The 8,701-nt window shown below is 42.1% G+C and overlaps 1 protein-coding gene across 1 annotated transcript in view; it reads left to right on the top strand.

The window, feature by feature from the left end:
- The first annotated feature begins 280 nt into the window (after positions 1–280).
- The window catches only part of Hipk3 (homeodomain interacting protein kinase 3), a 68,940-nt gene continuing 60,519 nt past the window's right edge, over positions 281–8,701 (top strand). Inside the window, exon 1 of the mRNA XM_032903830.1 lies at positions 281–380. The gene's annotated coding sequence lies outside the window, so the exon portion shown is untranslated. The remainder of the gene's footprint in view (positions 381–8,701) is intronic.

Raw genomic sequence — 8,701 nt, 5'->3', positions numbered from 1 at the left:
GGGAAATGGGCCCTCACCGCCGCGGGCCCTGCATCCCGCGCTGCCCGTAGGCCCCGGTGACCCTCCGGCTTGTCACTGCCCCTCTCCCCAGTCGAGCCGTCCCCACCCCAGGTCCCCGGGAAGGAAGATGAGGGAGACAGGCCCTGCGATCGGCAGCCAGAGAAGCAGCAGCAGCAGCGGTCGGGGGAGGGTGTTTCGCCGTTTCCTCTCAGCCGCCAGGACAAGATGGCAGCGGCCGCCGAGAGGGGCTGAGCCCCGGCTGGGTGGCGCCGCCTGCTGAAGCGCTTGGCTCCGGGTCCCCGCACGGCCCCCGCGACCCACCCTGGACATGCTCAGGGCTGCAGCCGCCCGAAGCGGGGAGAGCGCGGGCCTCTAGGAAGGTAAGGAAGCGGGGCAAGGGCGGGGAGCTCGGCGTCGTCGTAGGATCTCGGGGCCGGGGGAACCCTTGGAGCGCTCCCACTCCGTTTCCGCCCGGTTGTCCAGTGCGGCCGGCCCGGGCGGTTCCCGAAGGCCGGCGCCACACCAGGCCCGAGGCGGCCGGACGCGAGGACTGCGCGTGCTTTCCGCGCGCGCTTGGCGCAGCCTCCGGGAAGCCGCCCTGGCCGCGCTGGGCAGTCCGGGCCTTCCCACAAGCCAAGGTTGCGCAACGGCTCTTCCCAGCAACCGAAGTTTTGTTTGGTCCCACGGGGGGCCCCCTGTTTCAGCTCGGTGGCTCTAGGCCGTCACTACGGAGACCTCGTTCCTTTCATTGATGGGAGCGAACACCAACGTGCACGCACGCCGCCGGAGCGCCCAGCCCCGTGGCTGTGCCGCGGAGGCTTGGTGGCCCTGTCACCGGCGTCGCGGGGCGGCGGGTTTGGAGGGTGTCAACTCTGGGGACGTGCGTGCGTGTGATTGTTGGGGAGGAGAAATGTGATCCGTGGCTTCGCGTCCCCAGCGGCGGCGGGAGGAAGGCGTGGCGGCCGCGCGGCGGGGCTGTTGCCGGCTTCTCTCGTTACGGCGGCGGCGGCCCTCTTCCCTTCGCGCTGGGGGAGATCAGCGGAAAGGACTCGGGACCAGAATGTCTGTTTTCCTGTCTGAGGGGAGACGGCTGTTGTAAAATGGTATGTGGATCTCGGGGGAAGCCTGTTGTTTCCCAGTTTTATCTGTGCTTGAGGGATTGCGCTGAAGGGTGTGTGCGTAAATTACCTTGGACCTGTTACAGAGTAGTCACAACATGTTCGGTCCTTGAACCGTGTTTTCACAACCTCTGGCTGGCCTGCTAGCGAATTTATTTTTCCACCTGTCAGTTCCCTGCTTATAAGGAGCTTCTATTAGCAGCAGCAGCAGCAGCAGCAGCAGCAGCCGATCCCCCCGCCCCCCCCCCCCCAGGTTTCAGATTATGGCCCAGTTTACAGGGAAAACTCATGGTTTTATGGTCAACTTTGTTTTGGTTGTCTCTGGTACAGGGCTGGAAAAGTTAACTGGATCACCAGTCTTCGTTCTCTGTACCTCCGAGTTGTTTGGAGAGCTGCAGTTTTTTATTTTTCAGTTTTCTATTTTAGGTTTTTTTCTGTAAGCTATAGCCTCTCAAGTGGGGTACTTCAAACAATTTTACTTAATTTCTAGATTTTAATTGCTTGGTGCTTGAAAAATTTAAAGAAAAATTTTTTCCTTTCTGATCAGATTATGAAAACATTTCCAGGCTCTTTTTTTTTTTTTTTTTTTTTTTTTTTTTAAGAAAAATAATCTTATGTTTATCCACATTTACTATTTCAGAAACTGGGCAAATCTCACCATATGTTTGATAAGTCTAGATTCTGCTTAGGTTTGCAAGTGCAGTGCTAATTTTATACAATGAGCAACGATAAGGTTTAAACAGGTTATGATTAAGCTTAGTATTTTAAGTAAACAAAATATGACTGACCTTTTAAAAATTGCTTTGTTGTATTAATTCCTCTGTCTTCATGACACTTAACAGTAATTGAAGTTTAACCAAACAACCCAAATTCTTAATTTTTAAATTAACAAGCTATTTCCTGGTATATTTATGACTGCATTCATATAAAGGGCAGGGAGCTCTCATTTGTGAAATTTAACGTTTAACCTGTGTCAGTTTATTTTTCTTAAATTATTTTGATTTTTAAAAATTTGTTATAGTATATATAGCATTGAGATATCAGAAATGTCTGCTTTTCCAGCGTTTGGATATTTTATTGTACTTTAGGGAGAATTTATTTCTTAGGTCCTCCTTTCCACCCTTGGAAATATATTTGCAAAAAGAAAAAATATTTTTGAGAATGGATAAAAATATAGCATCCATGTTTTAAACAGGTAAGATGAGCTTGAAGTCTAGAACAGAACTGGCCATTAAATGTTTTAAATTTATATTTGGACATTGCTGACTACAGTAGTTAAACATACATATTAGGCAAGCAGATCATAACATGGTGAGACAGTCTTAGCATTTTGTCATAATGCCTTTTCCATTGAACTAGTCATTATCTTGTTTATAAACCAGCCGTTGGCTTCTGGGCATGGGGTTTTTAGAGTCTCATTAAAGTAGATGGTTTCTATGAGATAATTCTTGTAAATGTGCTTGAGAAGAAGCTGAAGATTATACTCTGTTAATTTTTTGGATGATCTGTCATAGGATACCATAAAGTAGGGTTGCAAATTACAGAGGTAGATTGCTGTAGCAAGTATACCATTTGACACATAGATGTTTGTTTAATGCCAGTGCTGAATGCTTGCTTTTCTGCAAGTTCAAAAAGCAGTAGCTGTTGAGTGACCTTCCTGATTGAATTTTTGTTTTTAAATATTTGCTGCTTGAATACTGAAGGCATATGGAAAAGAGGAAGAAGAAAATGTCAACCTCACAATGTGGAATTGTTAATCAAATGTAATTCATGCACATCCACTGAAATGGAATAATTGTTTGCATCTATGTTGCAGTGACTTATTCCATTAACTTTTGAAGTTAACTTTGTTTTTTTGAGGTGGAGGAGTTGGCTTCCTAGTACAGTTCTCATTGCAACGGTTCATCCAGTATGATAAGGTGGATGAGAATTGTCCTGCTGGTGGTTGATTCAGAGGCATGGAAACATTGTTTCTCAATGCCTTAGGGATGTTCCCAAAACTGGAATCGCTTTCCTTTCCACAAGTGGTTACTTGTGTCTTATATTTATTAGAGCACACAGGCTAGTTTTGATATACGGTTATCATTGCCACCAAAGAAGGAATTCTCTTTGTAAAATTTGTGTGTTGCAGCTGTCCTGGTTTCTTAATATCCAGAGTTCAGGTTTAGTGTTGCATGTTTAAATTGGAAGCCACTTCTGAAGAGGGACTTTTCTTGGTGTTTTTTTAGAGGTACTGCCCCTCCTCCACTTTAACTAGGGTGTAGTATTTCTCTGGGAAAAGAGAACTTTCTTAGAACACTTCTCGAAGAAGGAATGTTTGCATGTGATGTAAATATATGATGAAAGGAATTATCTTAAATGTCCTTACTAGCTCTGGAGCCACCTGCCTAGAAGTTATAACCTTCCCTGGTACCTTTAAAGGGTTATAACTTGAAGAAGAATATATATTTGGAGCAGAAGTTTTGAATCATGGTACGGTTTTTTTGCTTTTGTTTTACAAAAAATTTTTTTTTCTAGATGAGGTTTCTCTGTGTAGTCCTGGCTGTCCCGGAACTTGCTCTGTAGATCAGACTAGCTTTGAACTGAAGAGATCCTTCTGCCTCTGCCTCCTGTGTGTTGGGATTAAAGGCATACGCTACCACTTCAGCTTATTTTATTTAAAAAAGTTAAAAAGATTTATTTATTTATTATATATAAGTACACTGTAGCTTCAGACACATCAGAAGAGGGCATCAGATCTCATTACAAATGATTGTGAGCTACCATATGGTTGCTGAGATTTGAACTCGGAACCTCTGGAAGAGCAGTCAGTGCTCTTAACCACTGAACCATCTCTCCAGCCCATTTACTTAATTTTTAACGGAGTATTTTGTAGTCAACTTAAGGAAGCAGTTAATTTCTTTTGGTTGTCTTGGTCTACTTAAGAGTAGTTTGGGCAAAAGCAACATTAGAGTGCTTTTTCTACAGCTCTATTGTAGTTCTTCTGGATGTTGTTAGTCATTCTGTAAGAGCCTGGGAGACTAGACACAGTAAGGAGGTGTATGTTTACACACACACACACACACACACACACACACACACACACACACACACACACACACATATGTATATATACACATTATATATTATATATAAGTGTTTGCCAAAGTAGGTGTTGAGTTCCTTAGTCTGGGGCCACCTCAGTTAATTCTTGATGTCATTAAACAAAGTCTGTATTCTGAGACACCAGGGTAGTTGCTGGAGACCTAAAAGCTGCTACTCATGTGAAAGTGAAAAGAACCAGAAACATGCTGATAGTGTGCATAATGATATTGTTAGGTGCTGTTTGTCTTAGCAGATTTACTTTAGGTCTTATGTAGTAGCTCAGGCTGGCTTATCTTCCTGCCTCTACTGCCCAAGTAATACCACCAGGTCTGACTGATTTAAAACAACAAAACCAAGAAAACCCAAAACAACAGTAACAAAACAACACAAATACAAAACAGTATAAAAGATTATTACTTCTGGCATTACAGGTGTGTAGGCCCTTTAAAAAGTCTCAGATTACAGGTTTCTCTGAAATCAGAAGGGCAAAGGGCAATGAGTCCAACCTACAGGATTCTATTTTGTTTTAAATGATCCTTAAATACTAAAGCCAAAGTACATATCACATTTTATAGACGATGTGTTTTCAGACTGAATTAAAGCCTAGTTTTCTAATACCTGTCACACAATCCACTTCCCAAGGCAGACAGGCATGCATTTATTTATATCTGTCTGTTCTGGAGTGAGCCCAAGATTGCACACATTCAGCGTGTTCTCTATAGCTTAGTTAGATCCCTAGCTTCATATAGAGGTATTTTGTTTTATTTATGTAGATTCTATTGTTTTATGTGCATAGATACGTTGTCTGCATAGTTATCTGTACCACTTGTATGCCTGGTATCACAGAGACCGGGAGAGGGCACTGAATCCTCTAGAACTGGAGTTGCAGATGGTTGGGAGTCACCAAGTGGTTGCTAGGAACTGTATCTGGGACCTCTGGAAGAGCATCCACTGCTTTAGTTGCCGAGCCATCTCTCCAGCCTACCTTCTGTTTTTGTATTGGACTGGGTCTTACTGTATAGCTCTGGCGGGTCTTGAACTCTAATCCTCTGGCTTCTGTGTCAGTGCCAGAATTACCAGTGCTAGCATACATTACCTCTTTTCAGAGTCAATCTAATCTAATTAATCAGTTCCCCTACCACCTAGCTCCCAGGTCTTTGAGACAGACTACTGTAGATCTCAAACTCTATTCTTCTCCCTCTATTTCCATCTCAACTCTATGCTCAGCCTAAGCATTTCAGTCTTTCTCGACAAGGTCTCACTATGTAGCACTGGCTAGCCTGGAGCTCACTAATGATCAGGCTAGCCTCTGCCTCCACCTGCCTCTGCCTCTACTGGACTAAGCATATCCTCTTTTAAATGGGTTGATTTCCATATTCATTTTTGCTTTGCATTTTCTTTACTCCTATCCGTAAATGGTTTGTCTGTACGTGTGTGTGCACGCATGTGTGTGTGCATGTGTGCTTGTTCACATATACATGTATGGCCATGTGTTTGTCACAGAACATGCGGCAGTCAGAGGACAATTTTAAGAGGTTTATTCTCCTTTAACCACAAGATGCTGTGATCAAGTTCAGGTTATCGTGTTCCGTTCCCTCATCCTTTAATAAACTAAAAGGAGATTTAGTATAGGGAAGAATAAGAAAGTATATTACTCAGTTGAGTTAAAACTTTTTTATTTGGACAAAGATTTAAGTTGTCAAAGATGAATTCTGTGGTTTGTTTTCTTTTCTTTTTTTTAACTAAAAGATTCATTTATTTTTGGCCATTTGTAATGGTGCACACATTTAATCCCAAATGCAGAGGCAGGTGGTTATCTGTGAGTTCAAGGTCAACCTGGTCTACATAGTGAGTTTAAGGACAGCCAGAGAGCTACATAGTGAGACCTTGTCTTGAAAAAAAATTAATTTTGTTTTATGTATATGAATCCTTTGCTTGCATTTATGTATGTACACCACATGTGTACCTGGTGCCTGTGGAGGCTAAAAGATGGTGTTGGGTCCTCCTGAACTGTTTGTGGTGGTGGTAACCAAACAGTCTTCTGCAAGAATGACAGGCACTTTTAACCGCTGAGCCATCTCTCCAGCCCTGAAGACCGATTCTCTAGTGTAACTCTTGGTCACACTGAAAATAAAGGATTGTTGTGTTAAGTCACATGTATGTGTTTTCTCCTCTACTTTATGTGGAGAACATTTTCTAGTTGAAATATTTGTTTATATTATGATGAGCATTACATTAAGATTAAGCTTAGGGATGTAGCTCAGCTCATGAAGCCCTGGCTTGATCCCCACTAGCACATAAAATCCAAATATATTGGTCCAGGCTGAAAATTCCAGCAGCATTCAAGGGGTGTAGGCCAGAGGATCAGAAGTTCCATAGCATCCTCAGATACCTCAGATACGTGTTGAGTTCAAAACTAGCCTGGGGTATGAAAAGAATGACACTTGTAGAGTATATGTCATTCAACTTTCCTTTCCTTTCCCCTCCCCCTCTCTCTTTCTTTCCTTCCTTCCTTCCTTCCTTCCTTCCTTTCTTCCTTTCTTTCTTTCTTTCTTTCTTTCTTTCTTTCTTTCTTTCTTTCTTTCTTTCTTTCTCTAATTAATTGTTTTTCAAGGCAGAATTTCTCTGTGCAGCCCTAGCTGCCCTGGAACTAACTCACTCTGTAGACCAGGATGGTCTTGAACTTACAGAAATCCGCCTGCTTTCACCTCCTCAGTGCTGGGATTAGAGGCATGTACCACCACTGCCCAACTACTCTTATTATTTTAATGTAGTTTATTTTTATGTTACAGTTGATTACATTTGGATTACCAAGAAAATTATCTGAAGGTTTGATAGGAAATTTAAAACTTACCTATATTAAAAATGCTTATAACTTTCCTCTCTTTCTCCTCTCTTTCTTTCTTTTGGACAGTACATAGCTAAAGTTCAGACTAAGCTAAAATTCACTGTATAAACTGAGGCTATCTTTGAACTTAGGATAGTTCTCTTGCCTTGGCTCATTAGTACTGATATTTCAGGTATGGGCTACTACACCTGGATAGCTTCAAATTCTTTAATACTTTCATACATAGTTGGATTTGTTTATAAATTTTTACAAAAAATAAGATTTAAAATAAACAATAGCAAACTTTGAAACATATGCAGTAAATTACTTAGTTACAAAATATTTTCCACTTTAGAGAACAACTCCATGAAGGCTGTAGAATATTTTTTGTAGGCTTCTCTCATACTGATGAATAGGACAGAGTCGTGTAAGGTTTGGTAAACTATACAGCTTTAGATACATAGCTACAGTTTAAGTAGTTAATAAGTTAGAGTGATAACATTGAAGGTTGGATATGGTTCTTAAGAGATACCATATGCAAAGTATAATTTAAAATAAGACTGAGGGCTTTAAACGTGTAATTGATTGAGATTAAGTGGGGCATAATGACAGAATTGCAATGGAAATGACAGGTTCTGCTGCTGCGGAGCCAGAAGCCATGCTGCTGTCCTCATCACTGCTTCCTTCCTGTCGGAGGCTGGCCTGACCTTCAGGTTCCTTTTCTCTTTCCTCTTGCTTGCTTGCTTGCTTGCTTCCTTTCTTCCTTTCTTTCCTTTCTTCTCCCCTCTGCCACCCTTTTGGAACAGAGTTTCTCTTTGTAGTCCTGACTGTTCTGGAACTTCTCATGTAGATCAGACTGGTCTAGAACTCACAATGATCCAGTTTGCTTATGCCTCCTGAGTGCTGAGTGATAGGTTTGTGACCCTGTGCTTGGCTTCAATACTTTATCTTTTTGTTTCTGAGACAGGAGTTTGTCTGTCTGTGTAGCCCTGCCTGTCCTGGAACTCACTCTGGCTGGCCTCCAATTCAGAGACCCACCTGTCTGTCTTCAGAGTGTTGGGATTAAAAGTGTGCTCCACTATGCCCAGCTTTGTTAATAGTCTTTGAGAAATTGATACTTTCATTGAGACAGTGCCTCATCATTTGATTCTGGCTGATTTGGAGGAACTTACTGTTGAAGACTGGCTTAGAACTCTTGTCCCTCACTCCTACTCCCCATCCCCCACCCAATGCTGGCATTAGAGGTGTGTAGCAGGTCTGGCCATACCATGTGTTTTGATGATGTTTGTCACTGCACTTCCTTTATGTCCCTCCAGACCCATCTCCACTCGCCTGCTCCTGCCAGCTTCATGTCTTTTTTAAAAAAGTAGTCATCAAGTCTAACTTGTGCTGCCCATACACTCCTAAGTATAGGGCAGTATATTCTTAAAACAGAATGAAGTAATACATATTTTTGTGCCAATTCTAGTCAGTTTTAGAAGAGTTAGTGTAAGTATTTTTGTATTAAACTAGTTGTAAATATAAAATTAGATAATAATTGTTCTAAGTCCTGCAGTAATTGGGCTAGTAATCTATCTAGTGTGCTTTAATTGATTTTTTTTTTTTTTTGCAACTGGCTCATAGACTTAGGCTATAAGAAATGAAATGTTATTATAGCTGTCAAAACATTTTG

This window comes from Rattus rattus, chromosome 5 (assembly GCF_011064425.1).
Source record: "Rattus rattus isolate New Zealand chromosome 5, Rrattus_CSIRO_v1, whole genome shotgun sequence".
In the NCBI taxonomy this organism is placed as follows: domain Eukaryota; kingdom Metazoa; phylum Chordata; class Mammalia; order Rodentia; family Muridae; genus Rattus; species Rattus rattus.
This window is presented reverse-complemented; position numbering and strand designations above follow the sequence as displayed.